The 15,649-nt window shown below is 33.2% G+C and overlaps 1 protein-coding gene across 3 annotated transcripts in view; it reads right to left on the reverse strand.

Annotated features, from left to right (window-relative positions):
• The window catches only part of LOC6647152 (F-actin-monooxygenase Mical), a 49,072-nt gene that overhangs the window by 31,034 nt on the left and 2,389 nt on the right, over positions 1–15,649 (reverse strand). For all 3 annotated transcript variants that reach the window (XM_023178861.2, XM_047013591.1, XM_047013592.1), the window contains one exon: positions 11,526–11,635. The gene's annotated coding sequence lies outside the window, so the exon portion shown is untranslated. Of the gene's footprint in view, positions 1–11,525; positions 11,636–15,649 lie in introns of those variants that run through there.

The raw sequence follows: 15,649 nt of genomic DNA on the forward strand, positions 1-15,649 counted from the left end.
AGTTGCATTTACTTTTTGTACGTGTCTTGTTTATTTAGTTTATGATGTGATAAAAAAGGTTAAGCTTCTTAATTTTAGCTCGAAACCGTAAATGTATATAAGTTAATAATATAAAAATTTAAGCATATGACGTCATAGAGGTTGAAATGATATAAACAGAACAGTCTTTAGAGCAAAAAATCATGGCAAGTACAGGAAGAATTTAAAGTTTAACTGACTTTCCCCTCATAAATGGTATTACAACTTCATGGCCTTTCAAAGTTAACAAAAATCCATCTAATTTTGATGAATTTTTTAGTATTTTGTCACTTTTGTTACTACTTTTTAGTTCAATGTCCACTTTATATACCCTAGAGACTTGGCCAGTGAGTATGCAGATTTACGATGTACGACTTCGACCCGCCCCTGGGGATACATGGTCGACAGTGTCACAATGTCCGACGGACGGTCAGACCATGGTGCAAAGAAAATTGTAATTTTCACGCATTGTCCACTCCTCTTTGATTTGATGAGTTGCTTTTTGATGTCTTCATGGGGCGGCGAGGAGGCTCAACGACCGTGCGTGAAAAGCGGCTATTAAGAAATGTGTCTCTCGTTTTTTTTCTGTTTTTCTGTTGCAAAAAGGCAATGTGCCTATTTCAAGTGCATTGGCTTGGCCATGAAAATGGGCATCTGCATTTGCTGGCGCAGGTGAAAGTCTTTAATTATTCGTCTACTAGCTGCCATGACAAATCTCTAATACGATGTTTCGGTGTGATGATGAATTGCTGCTGCTGTATCGCATCCTTCTCCTCCTCCCCCCAGGCTGACCATGATAAATCCCAAAATTGTATAGACAGGAAAGTGAAATAGCTACCAAAAATGGGCTTTCGCCATTGAAAACATCAAGAGAGCGAACAAGGTTAACACCTTGTTGAGATGTAGTATTACCAAAAATATTTATTGAATCTAATAAACATGATGCAGTTTGCATGGCAAATTGATTCCCATAAGGCAATACCAAATAAACCCGAGACAAAGAGAGAGAACGAGCGAGAGAGAGAAATAAATTGGAATCTTTGTTTATTTGTTAAACAAATACAAAACTGTTGACATCCCCCGCCCATTTACTTTCATAATAACATCACATACGTCTGTCAAGTACTTAGCAAGTGGACAAACACACGCACACACACACACACGCTAGAAATAATGTTAGAAAGTTTCACTTTCAAAGGCATTTTAGATCCCATATGTTTCACTTTCACGAGAAACAAGTTGCTATTCGGCTCTCTAAAATGGATTAGATGTCTCAATCAAGTTATTTGTTGGCTCGCAGTTCTAACATCGTAACGGATTGTAAGGTGCGTAACATATTTATATACAAATTCTCCGAAATTTAGAATAAAGAGTGTACATTTTTCAAAAAATTCAATTTCGTTAGAGTAATTTTGGTGTACGTGGCGTATGAGTAATAATTGCATCTATTTCATAGTCATGACTAATACCAATGATGACTGCATTGTTAAATGGTATTTTAATAAGGCAATTAAGGCCATATATATTATACTTATCTCAAGATAAAAGTTGTTTCGTAAATCTGAGCAATTACCTAAGGTTATGCGGTGTGTCATGGTGTCATTAATTGTAATTGGGTTAAGTCAAGATCTGTTTAGAACCTTTGTACTTTTAAAATTATTGTAGAGTATAAAAAAATGCATCACAAATGTTGCTCTCGAAAGTAGATTTCCAATCAATGCCAAATTTGTCATCTGAATGAATGTTACAATCTAAAGAATGGAAGTGTATGTTTTGATAGTTAAATTTCAAGCATTTCTGTGATTCTTGATATACTTGATAGTAAGTATACAGCAAATTGTATCTCGTTCTACGATCTTTATGAAGAACAACCCAATCTCCAACTCAAAACTCTTGAGTATGTCAAAGTTATTACTAAATGTAACAAGAATCGGTCTAAAAATTTATCTATTACAATTTCTATTCGTCTATAATTTTGAAATTCGTGAGTCTGTGTGTGAGTTTTTGCCATGATTGTGTTATAAATAAGTTGTGAATCGAAAGTAGAAAAGCTAACCAAGCAGCAACCATTTAAAGTGCAACCAAATGAAAAACCAAAAGTTATTTATATAGTACATTGTTTTTTTTTTGTTTTTGTTGTGTTGTATTTTATTTATACAACTATTTTTTTTGTTTTTTTTTTGCTCGTTTTGTTTGGCATTTTCATTGCAAACATTGAACAACCACACCGAAATGTGTGGCCTGAGGCATATTTTTAAACGATTTTCTCTCCTCCACCCCACCCTCAGTACTGGCAGCTTGTTAGCCACTTGGATGAAACCAAATCTTATTCACACATATCAAACAGAAGCAAAAGAAGAAGAAGAAGAAAAAAACAGCTTTAACAATTGTTATTCGACAATTTCATGTTGCAGTTAGTTAGCAGAAAGAGAGATATATTTTTGCACAATCCTCGGCCGATGCGATTGTTGCAATTGCAATTTTTATTTCAGCTTTTTGCTTCTTCTTCTTGTTGTTTCTGTTGCTGTTTCGCTCCTCTGGGCGCTAATTGAGTGAGCACACGCCAAAAAAAAAAAGAAGGCCCAACAGGCCAGAGGAGAAATGAAAAACGCTGCAAGGCCCCCACCAACAGCAGCAACAGAAATCCAACTCACACATTTGTATGTGGGGCAAGTAATGCCCCTCTCTCACTCTCTCTCTTTCTCTCTCTTGGTACCTACCACTTTCGGTTCTGCCTCATGCAATTGCGGCATGTGGAGTAACACATGTACAAAATGTATATCCAAAGAGTTGCATGCAACACACATTGAATCAAGGAAGTGCCACAGATAACAATAATAATAATAATAAGCCGTATTACATTTTTTCTCTCCAACTTTCTGTCTCTCTTTATCTCTCTCTATCTCTCTTTCCCTCTTACAAGGGGAACTTCAGGTATGCGAATCACCGATTTGGATGAATTTTGGATATGTTGTAGAATGCCCCATAATTTGAAGCTGTGTGAAATATTTCGGCGCACTATTCTATATTTTCCTAATAAATCGGCTTTAAAGTTATAGCTTTGGTGACTTATAAGTAAAACGCCGAGTGGTCTACAAGCAGCTCGACGGTGTAAGGGGTAGAGGTCCTGCCTTAAATCGACGGAACTCTGGTTCAACCCCCGCCCGAAGCTAGTTAGTTTTGGGTTTTCTTTTTTTTTTTTTTTGCTTTTTCAATAATTATTTTTGTCTAATAGCGAAATAGGTCTTTTGATGATTTGTAATTGGAAACATTTTTTATGTATGTCGAAATTATTGTAGATGCAAATTATTATTATTAACTTGTACGCTTAAGGTAATACCAGCTATACGCACGCCATTATGTACTGTATTTTTTAGGTAAGTTTAAAATATGATAAAGAGAATGCAAAACTCCTTAACGCTTATAGAAGAAAATCGAGAAATTTAATCAAAAGAAGACTGTACTAAAGTAAAATCCCCGTCAAAGACGGGGCAATTCCACTTGTCATCTCTGATATTGAAGGGAATGCTCAAGTATGCATGGTTCGCTTCAGATTAGAAAGTGGTTTTCCAAAATTTTTATTTCGTTTGTTTCCTTAAAATTGGTTTAAAGTTGGTATGTTTTTGCACAAAAGCATTATTTAAACATGTTCATAGTCTTGAGAAAATATACATACGGATATCATGTTTTTATGATTTATATCACAACAAAAAATGTGAAGGCAGAAGTTAATTAGTCTATTTTGCGTCTATATTATATATATGTTTTTGTAAAGGCATAAAAAATGAATCCAATCACAAATCATCAAAAGACCTATTTCGCTATTAGACAAAAATAATTATTGAAAAAGCAAAAAAAAAAAAGAAAACCCAAAACTAACTAGCTTCGGGCGGGGGTTGAACCAGAGTTCCGTCGATTTAAGGCAGGACCTCTACCCCTTACACCGTCGAGCTGCTTGTAGACCACTCGGCGTTTTACTTATAAGTCACCAAAGCTATAACTTTAAAGCCGATTTATTAGGAAAATATAGAATAGTGCGCCGAAATATTTCACACAGCTTCAAATGACGGGGTATTCTACAACATATCCAAAATTCATCCAAATCGGTGATTCGCATACCTGAAGTTCCCCTTGTTAGTCTCTGTTTCGCTCATCTGGGGATCGTGAAGAATGTTGATTGGCCTAAAAAAACTATAATTTAGTGCCGCCAATTGACCTGCCCAAAAGCATGAAAATTGTCATAAATTTAATCTGATAAAAAAAATAGTTCATTTCTATTTTGTTCAAATCACGAGCGGATTTAGATATATAAAGGGCTATAACATAAGGGCATTTAAATTAAGTTATATTTAGCTTTTGGTTATATACATTTTTATCTGATCGTTATTTTAACTAAAGTTAGTAAAACGTTTTTGGGCGATTCTAAGCCATTTACAAATACGAATGAATATATTCAAATATCTTTAAAATTTAAAGTTTAAATAAATAAAACAAGCAAAATTAACTTGTAAAGTAAGTTGAGTAAGTAGTTGTGAATATTATGCGAGTGAGTACAAAGCAAATACAACATTTTTTCGAATACTTTGTGCTCCTATATCTCTATTCATTGTATTCGATTAAGCATGGAATGCGTCTCATTTTGAATATACCCATTTCCTCCCTACTCTTTATACGAATAAATAACTCGTTTCTATTGAAAGATAATTTCTCTGGCTTGCTCTTGCAGAATCCGTCACTGGTCGTCCATTGGACAAGAGTGACCACTGCCTCGCGCTGCTCATGTGTGTGGTGGTAGTCTCGCATAATCAGCATTATGATCGTTTTCATTATTATTACTATTTTCATTATTGTGATGACAGCACATTTCAAAGCTATAGATGCCGATGCCGCTGTCGTCCATTGTCGAGACGACTTTATTGTTCCATAGCGCAGAAAAACAGAAAAACAGTTTTCCAAGTTGCAGTTTTTTAGGTCAACAATATTTTCCCCTGCCTGAGCAAGTCAGTGAACTCTTGAGTAAGTGATTGACAGAGTGTTTGATTGATTGACTGACTTAAGAATTTAAAAGCCATGCCATAGTAACTTTCAATTGCTATTAACTCGCTTAATTTTATTTTCTTTTTCGCTTTGCTTTTCTGCATAAATGTGTAATGAAATTATGTGAAAATGAAATTGCGTAATTGCATTCTGTTCAATTCTATTACGAGAAGTTTTATCTCCCTCTATTTTGATCAAGAGAAACTTGTTGTTGTTGTTGCCTCTCGAGAGATGTTTGCACAGCACAAACATTTTGTTCATTTGGCATTTGTTTTGCAATTTGCTGAGGAATGCATTGGCATTGATTGTGGCCTAAAGATGTTGTCTATCGTCGGCCATGATAAAAAATATAAAAATATATACAACCGATCGGTGCATTTTATTCTAAGCTCAAATATATATATATTTCTTGAACATTCTATATTTAACACAAAATGAAAGTAATTTATTTATTCTTTCTTAATTCATTCAAAAAATAGATTAAAAAATTTGATAAAAATGAACAAGTATTTCGAGTAAATTGTTACAATATTAACTTGTATTTAAACTAATTATTTGAGACCTGCTTTATATACATATACTATTTTATATCAAACTGGCTTTACATGTGGCCAAATTTCATCTATTGAATGCATTTTGAAGTTTCTCGTCTCATAGACGCTGTTAATTGAAATTAAATTTCCATTGAATTGCCATACAAATATGTACTTTTGTTTAAATACCAACAATTTTTAATTTTTCTTTTATTGTTATTTCACTTTTTCTTTGTAATGGCTAGACACCAGTTTTTACTTTTTTCCTTTTTTATTTTGTACAAAAATGGAAAGAAAAAAAAACTATAAACAATGAATTGGGGGGGGAAAAAAACCGTCACTGGTTCATGGCCAACTCGTGTGGCTAAATGGTAGCCAACAATTTCCAAGCCGCATTATTTCTAACCAACATCGATGGCAACACAATAACAAAAACATGAGCAACTATTTCAATTATATTGTGCAGAGTCATGAAATCTGGTCAATGAATCGCTTGGAGATAGAATCGGAGGAGTGAGGGTGAGGGCCTGAGGTGTACCAAACAATTGGCCAGAGCACGCCAACACACACTCACACACACACACATATTAACATATGTATATCGAGTCGAGTGTGTGTGCACGCGATGCCAAGAAAATATGTCTCAAAAATTGAGGTGACGCCACGCCCACATTCTAGTAAATCGTATTATGGCATAAATTTTATAGCCAAAGTAGCTGACGTTAAATGACCACAATATCAAGTAAACGTAGGCAGGTGTCTCTCTTCATGTGTGTGTGTGTCGTTGTGTGCGTGGGTGGCAAGCGCCAAAATGTTTATTAAAAACCACTTCAAGTGGCCATGGCTTAAAGTGAATAAAACAATACTTAAGCCAACGCACGTGCTTTAAATAAAATCTGATGCAAAACAAACAACAAACAAGAACCATTTGTTAAAAGTAATCGATCCAACCTCGTAAGATCTAAACAATAATTTCCCAAAAGTTTTGACACACCAAATGTGGTTAATAACAAAAATTGCAAACAAAAAATGTTTAAAATTATATTATAACCACTTTTAAAATCGCGTGTTGATGGTAATAGCTGTTAGTCATATGTTTTTAGACAAGATTATGATTTTAGAAAAGTTAAAACAATAAAAGGAATGAAAGAGGTTTAGACTTAGAAGCTGGAAGCTCAACAACAATACAGAGATATCTAAACATTATATATAAATTAATGTTTTTTTTTGGCTTGTTCTTGATAGATTGTGAAAAGGGAAGAGAATAAATAGATCTACTAATATCCTTACTATAAAGGAGCGTTTTAAAACTCACTTTTTGAAAACATTGTGAAGGGATAAATATAAAATATTCTGTATATGTTTCTCTATGGATTAAGGCAAAAATTGTGGGTAATTTTACCCTAGTTCAAGTAAGATAGGATGAAACGGAAAATATATAACAAATCTAGGATAATTTTTGTCCTTTTTTATGTAAAATATATAAAGCAACAAGCAAGCTTTACTAAGGGACACATTGAACAAATGTAAATAGTAAATATATGTACATACCAAATTCGATAACTAAATAAAGTTGTTTATATAGAAAGACACTTTACCGAGCAAGTTTATAGCAGAGCTCAGCCTAGGCCCGATGTTTAAAGAGAACTATAAACATTAACAGATTGCATTTATTATAATAATACCCCACTCTTACCCTTTAAAGAGTAAATTTCCTGATTTCTTGATAATAATTTGTAAAAATAAACACATATTCATTGAAAGTCTTATCTCATGTGAATTTTTTCAATTTGTATTTTAGTTGTTATTGCAATTAATGGCCATATAAGTGCCGACACGGCGCCATTTCAATACCTTTTATTACAGTTAAAGGTCTACGAAACACACACACACATGGAAATTGATTACTGATAAGGTCTAAGTTGATAGAAAAAAAATTCGACTCTATAGAATTTTGATAGCGATAAGCACGTTCGCTTAATGCAAACCTTGACCAACTGTTTAATTGAGGCCAATGGAATGAATCAGCTGGGCTCATTTGGTGCGGGGTTCAATCAAGCCGATCGATCGATCGCCATCCTTCGATCCATATAAGGTAAGGGGCTGGTTTCTTTTGGTTCGATTCTCGGTTTTTGGTTTCCAATCAGCAAAACGCAAATCCAATTATCAATTGGAAAGTTAAGCGACCGCAGTACAAGAAGAAAAAAAAAACGGAGGCTTGCAATTCAATAAATAGGGCGTGGCCCCTAATAAACATTTCTCAATATAATTGGGTAGGAAAAGTAACAAACCAAAAAAAAACAAAAAGAAGAAAAACTTTTAAACTTGATTCTTAGAGATTTTTCATCCACAGATGCAACGTGATGGTTCGTTGGTTGCTTTTGTTGTTGTTTGTTGTTGCTGCTGTTGTTGTTGTTGTTGTTGTTGTTGTTAGCAAACAAGTTTTCTAGTTGCGCATGAATCATTTTTTATACTCTATAAACGTGTGTGTATAAAGAGATTACACACTTTTAGCAAGAAGTTAGTGAATAAAGTAAATGGCATTGGATTAAATCTGAATTCGATCCCTTTCTTTGAATTTAAACCACAATTTATTCCTTTTTAGCTCAAAGGGCATTCCAAGGAAGAGCAAAAAGGACTTGTCCTAAGTATACCCATTGAACTATTAAGCAAAATTGCCCACTGTGTAGGGTATCGAATAGCTGAAGTAAACCAAAACGATGTAAGGTTGGTTTTTGTGTTCTGTTTTTGCTTCTTTTAGTATATATGTACGTAGATACATAACAGAAACTGTGTACACACTGTAATTTACAGTTAAAAGGGCAGGTCGAGAGACAAAGAGATGGGGAGGGTGGTTAGGGGGCTTGGGGTTAGGGAGAAAGAAAAGATTACTCTCTGGGTTTGGGTTTATGATGACATGACATAGTTATTATAGGGTGACGGAAGTTACCGGTCAACGAAGGCCAACAACAAAAAGTCAATGTGCATGATCCACACACACACACTGTGTTTCCCCTCCTTGTCGCTCCATTTCTCTCTCTCTCTGCCACTTTGTGTAACTATTTGACATTCTGTCAGTCAGTCAGTGAATTATTTTTATTTGTTGTTGTTGTTTGCTTTTTGTTGCTGCTTGAATGCATTGCCAGCGGATATTGGCCAATGCAAGAAGTCAGTTGCATTGCATTCAGGTTAGACTTCCATTTAATGACTAACAAAAACATTTCAAATTTGTTTAAATTAAAGCAAAGCTGTTTAAAAACATCCAATCATAAGCATAGCCTTTATAGAGACTTGTTTTATTAAAGACAAAAGGAAATTTATAGTTCCTTAAATGAAGGACTTCTACTCCTACAAAGAGATAGAACTGAAATGCCAAAATATTTAATATCTTTCATATTCATATCACTCATAAAAAACAATGATTAAAAAGAAGGAAAAAAATTACAGAATTTTAAAAAACCTTTCACAAAGAACTAACCTTTCTAAGCAGTTAATTTTGGCAAATGTCACATAAAAATATTTACATAAATAAAATTGACTAAAAATATATAAAATTCAATTTCAAACTTCACCATGTATGAAAATATCATAAGAATATCGATTCATAACATATTGTATTATATATGTAGGTGACATTGAGTTGTCTTAGCCTCTTCTAATTAGGGTCAAAATCCTTTTTGCATTTTTAGTTCAATTGTACGTTATTTTTTTTAACCTGCTGTGTCCTTTTTTATATTGTTTTACCACCTACTATTGCTATTATGCATCATGCGTTTTTTGTTTTTGGTTTTTTGTTTTTAATTAGTTAGCAAATTTTAAAACAAATTGGCCACGGGCCAATCGTTGAAAAGTGCAAAGTTTATTGGGCCATCACACACACACACACACATAGACACATACAGATGCGATGGTTTATCGAAATCGAAATTGAAACTAGCCAAAACGAATTGAAACTATTTTTAATTGCTTTGCTCTCTTTGGGCTATTAGTGTTTATATCTTCTATGTACAGTTTGACAGTTTTAATTTCAATTTCTGTTTCATTTTAATGGCATTTTAATTGATTTCTATGGCCTGTTTGCCATGGTTAGTTTGGATTTGTATTGCTTTTTTTTTTGTTTTGTTGGGTTTAGGCCAAAAATCTTTACGCAAATGACAATTTTGTCAACCAGATTGCATTATGGATGAGATTTTCTGAAATTGACCTTTTTATCTATTCTATTTCATTTGACGTTTTCAATCATTCTTCTTCTCTCTCTCTCTCTCTGTCTGTCTCTCTCCCTCTCTCTCTCTCTGTCTCTCTCAGTCATGCATCTATTTGAAACTTAGTTTTCATAATTAGTTTTGAAATATTTTCTAGTTAAATTTGCATGTTATACTCGTAAAATATTTTTGTTTTTTTTATACCTAGTACCTAAAGTAGAGAGGTTTATTTGTGGTTTGAAATTATCTACGAGAGAGTCATTTCCAAGTATTCACATAGAATAGACAAGTTTCCAATCGGTAGACCCCAAAAAGGATATTTTGGTTCTTATCTTAACCTGTAAATTGTGTCTTTGGGTTCCTCTAGCCAATTTCGTTCTTCTGAATTGTCTATAAATTTTAGATAGAAAATTCAGAAGAAAATTGTGAAGATAAAAATTGTAAAAACTGTTTTGACTGCAAAATAACATAAATTCCACTTAAAGCAAGGTATCTTATAGTCGATGCTTAGGCTTTTGGTTGTTTTTATGCTGTAATTAGTTTGTGCTGAGTTTATTGAACCATAAGTTTAAACCAAAAAACACGTTAAAATTACGGCACATGTTGTTTTTTTTTCCTTTTTTTTTTTGTTTTGTTTGCTGCCTGCATTGTTTTTGTGGTTTGCTGTTAGTTAGTTTTGGACATGTTTATGTATTGAAGCTATTTATGGCCGACAGACACAGCACCAACCGATGTGGAAAAGAGAAGTGAAGAGAAACAAATTTTTTTTGAAGTACTTGAAGTAGTAATGCCGCCATTTGGGTGTCTATGTATGACTACAGGTCACTGTCATGTCGCTTTGTTCTTCTTGCATTTGTCGAATCGTCATCCCTTATTCTTTAGTTGTACATCCAGTAGAACGAAATGCTCCAACAAAATTAAAAGAAACACATGTAACTACATACATATCTTTGACAAGTTTAAAAAAAAAACTATTTTAAACGCAAATATGATATCAAAGATTGTGTCTTGTGTCTAAAATATTCTGGCTGATATTTCAAGCCATGTCTAAGAAGTTTTCCATTTCGGAAATTAGAAGAAAGTGTAATAACAAAGTGGTGGATTTATTTAAATGCTCATACACATTGATATTAACAATCATAAGACCTTTAGTAAATGAATCTATCAAAGAAAGCTTTCAGTACCAATGAAAAATGCAGTTGCTGATTGAATTTAAATGTAAATTCCGTTTGCAATACTCACTGTATAAATGAAATAAAATGTCTCAAAGTTTCAAGCTAATTTACAATCGATAAGTCCAATGAAAATCCAAATATTATAAATGCATCTGGTTTTAAATCCACTATGGGAATTACTATCAAATTACGCCAATGTTTCACTTATAAAGTAATCCCAATCTAATCTAACATATGCCACAATGGACAGATGTGCAAAAATCAATATTCAACGTATACAAAAATAAAGAAAACATGCACACAAATATCCTATGATTAACATACACCGCGCTTCATGACGTTAGTGTCACCAGGTTGACCATTACTCTTCTTTATTCCGACTCAAACAGATATGCGATTTGAAAGGCCATCTAAGTTTTTTTTGGTAATCATTCAAACGTTAATGGTCAACCTGAAAGGGGGACGGCTTTAACCTAATGACGCGCATTGTTTATATTGTGGCAAAAAAGACTCGACATTCTTAGTCATTGACATATGCCAATCTACTAAATTTAACTCACCTTAAATCGCTAATTTGTAGCTGCTGGCCGAACACATTTATGATGTAGGAAGAGAATGAGATGGAGAGACAAATTTCCGAGTTGTCTTTCTTACTTTATTGTTTAGTTTGCTGAAAAATAAATGAGCAAAATTAATAATTTTGTACACTTTAAGAAAAATCTATAGACTAAAAAGAATATTTAAGGTAGACCCATTCATTCATCCAGTAAAATTGAGCAAATCAATTTCTTCAAGTGCAAAAATAATAAGTATTCATTTTAGCATTTTACTTTTACCTCAAGGTCTTCTCAAATGAATGAATTAGATAATATACGTCATTTGTATATATTTAGATATAGAATGATGATTCACTCAATGAAATAGACGTACAAAACCGAAAACCGGATGGGAAATTTCCTAGAATAAAGATTCCGGCCTTTTGTGTGTTCCAAGCTCCTTGTTGCTCGCCTCTCTCACACATCCGGTTGTTAGTGCTTTTTGGCTTATATCAATTCAAAACTCAACGATGTGCCAGTGACATGCACTCAATTTAGAAATGCTTTCTATTTATACCTATAAACATAATCAACACAAACAAAAATCGAAAGGCTATGCAAATGTCAACACTTTTCATATTTATAAATGGTGTTTCATTTCATTTCGTTTGATCGTTCCATTAATTGGCCTTCAAAATTGACGCCAATTTGAAATTGCCATTGCCATATAGAGAGACAGATAGAGAGAAGGAGAGAGGGGAGGAGGCAAAAAGGCATGCCAAACAATTGCACTTTGTTCTTGTAGTTCATTCAATCTATTATGGCAAAATGCTTTCGCCTTGTTCACATGACGATGCAAATCTATTATGCCAATAAATTACACAAAATGTTTTATCAATAAAATTTAAAATAAATATATCCACATATTCCTAGATATTTGCATGTTTACTAACTAATCAGAGACATCTTTAGTTAACATTTAAAGTATTTAATAGTGTAGACAAAACTTAACTTTTTCATTTTTTAAATTTAAACAAACATTACAAAAGTATACCTTTTTTTGTTTGTTGTTTCTTTTTTACAAACTTCTTAAGCTATTTGTAAATGCTTTACTAAAATGCATTAAGGACCATATGTCTTTTGTTTATGTACATAAAAGTGTGCTTTTTTTTACAACAATGCTCTTAGCCTTCAGAAAACGAAAGGTTTTTTACACACACACAGGGCACAAGTGGAAAAAAAACTCAAACTAGACCATTAACATAAAATGCATTCAGAACTGCCATTAGTGCAATCCAGGGCATGAGCAGGGGGAATAGTTAAACCACCAATGAGCAAAATATTAGTTAGAAGCCAAGCAGAACAACAGAAAATGAGAAGAAAACAAAGTCAAGTGTGGAAAATTGCTTGGGGAAAAGCGTGACAAAGTCAAAACGCATGAAACGGGGGAAAACTGGAGCAGCAAATTGAACATCTCCGTGACATCATTGGCCAAAAGCCGAGAGAGAGACAAGACAATAGATAAAATGAACTCAAAAAGTTGGCAAAAAAAAATAAGAAAATAAATTTTCATGCATCAGCCTTGACATTATTTTTGTGAAATTATAAAAAACCCAACTAAGAAAAAGAAAAGTTGCGAAAATCGCAAAGATATGATAAACTGTCGACAAAAAGATTAAGAAAAACCTCACTGCCTCTCTCTCTATCTTCTACAATTTCCAGCAAAAGGTTGATGAACCCATTAGCAAGATGGAAAATCAGCGATAGGCGGTGCAGCAAAGAGTGGGCCAAGCCAAAGAATAGACTAAGAAAAATAAACGGATAATGCCTTGAACTAATCAAGGGCTCAATAGGATAATTATCTCTATAATAAAATCTGTCATCTAGTTGAATGATTACTGTGCCTACTTTAAATATTATAAGATAACTTGTGCCCAGATTTATTAGAGAAAATGTGTACATATTAACACAGACCGCCATTTTTTAAGTTAAGAAAAAGTGTTTTAAGTTATTGAACTTTTATGGAATTTGTGGTCCTGTTCTTAGTTTTGGTCAATCACGTCAGGATTTTGAAAAAATTACGTTGGAATTATTTAAAATTTCCTCATTTGCAATATTTTATAGTTTAATATAAACAAATTATTATACTAAAATCATTATTATATTAACCTATTATTATATTAGGTATGATTTAAAAGTAATTTACAAAATATCAAAGAAGCGTTTCTTTGTTATAATGCATAATAGCTTACATTTTGGATATGGTTCCAAAATGAGTAAAATTTGAACCAAAAAGTATGCTATAGGGATGGGAAGAATTTGCTTCTTTTTGATTTTAAAGAATTATTGGAAGCTTATGCATCTAACAAATTGTTTATTAGTAATGTTTGCAAAATAAAACTATTTTTCTTCAACAGGAAATTCTAAAATCTGTTGAAAATGTAGAAAAACTATTTTACGTTTCTTTTGGGTGCCCATTTTTCAATTCACAGATCCCCTGATTTCACAAAATCTGGATGTTATGGGCAAAAACCGAGTATGCAGGCAGAATCAGCTTACCCGAATTAGTTAAGAACACCTCTCTAGTTAATGTCACCAAAAATCATGTCGGCCTGTGTAATTGATAACAAAAATTTGAACCATTTAAAGAAGTTTTTAGCAACTTTAAGCAAACGAAACCGAATAAATGGATCTCTATATCCGCATGATTTCATAATCGAATCATTCGAAAACTTTGAGTACTCTGAGCCAAGATAAAACAAATATGTTTACAGCATTTTGCGTATTCCTACATTACTGAACGATTGTGTCCCGAATGACTAAGTATATGAAGTTATTTTCCTGATTTCTTTCTGTTCGAGTTCAACAGCGCAGGATTGCGACATTTTTAATCACATCTCAATTTTTGATTTAAGATTACCCACACATACACACACAGTTTACATATATCTCTAGTAGTTGTTGGTTGGTTTTGTCTGAATTAGCATATAAAAACGAAACGTTGAACTCTGCCCACATGGAGGCTGACTGGTGAGAGAAAGACAGACAAAGAAAGAGATAGAGAGAGAGCATTGGCCATGGCCACACGACAAAGACACAAGTTCCAAGTACATACATATATGATTGTTGTTGTTGTTATTGTTGCCTGTCAGCACTAAAGTAGCTTTTCTAGCACTTGCCACTCAAAAAAAAAAAAAAAACAAAATACATATAAGAATAAAGCGACACAACAAGAGACAAGACTTCACCAAAGGAAACCAAACGAGTTGGAAGGGAATGCAGTTGACGAAACTTTTCAACATTAAATAGCTCATTTTTCTTTTTCTTCTATATTTATTTATTCTTATATGGTTTAGTGTGTGTGAATGGCAGATAAGATAACACAAAAATAAATAAATAAATAGGTACAATTATTCCATTTCTATTTTCGGTAAGCAAAATATTTTCCATACCTGGAAGCCTGATTTCAATTATATCGCCACAAAATAACAAAGATTATCACAAAACAACAAAGGAAGTCAAATCACAAACAATTTGAAAAATATTTCACTTCTTGCATCAGAAATCTATATACATAAGTGTTCATCCTAATCAGTTTATCACTTCCTAATGTACATATGTATCTAAATGCACTTCATGATTATTAACCCTTTTATGGGCCATAGAGTAAACTTTATGAGACTTTAAAATAGGTAAAAACTTCTCCATTTCCTCTAATCCAGAGTCTATCTAAATATTTGTATCTGGGATTCGGATTCAGTATACTTAATTAGTATAGTTTTACTCTGTTTCATTTTGGTTTTGTGAAATCGGTCATCGAGACACAGTTTGTTAACCCATTTGGTGTTTCTTTATATTGTTGCTTATCAGACGTCTTTCACGTGATGTTATTTGCTTTCATTGTTGTCATAATTAATCGCATTTTTATCGCTTTTTAATAGACATAGTATATACTGAAATGGCAAACCCGTCAGTTCGACAAACCAAATAAAGAGGAAGGGAGGAAAAGGAAACAATCACTTGAGGTCAGCTATCAGGACGTGGAAAAACCATCCATTGAGAAACATAAAGCAAGACAATTGGCAAAATCTTTTAAAGTTGTATTATAGAATTCATTTTCTAACATTTTGGATTGTGTTTTTGTTGTG

This window comes from Drosophila willistoni, chromosome 3R, assembly GCF_018902025.1.
Source record: "Drosophila willistoni isolate 14030-0811.24 chromosome 3R, UCI_dwil_1.1, whole genome shotgun sequence".
In the NCBI taxonomy this organism is placed as follows: Eukaryota; Metazoa; Arthropoda; class Insecta; order Diptera; family Drosophilidae; genus Drosophila; species Drosophila willistoni.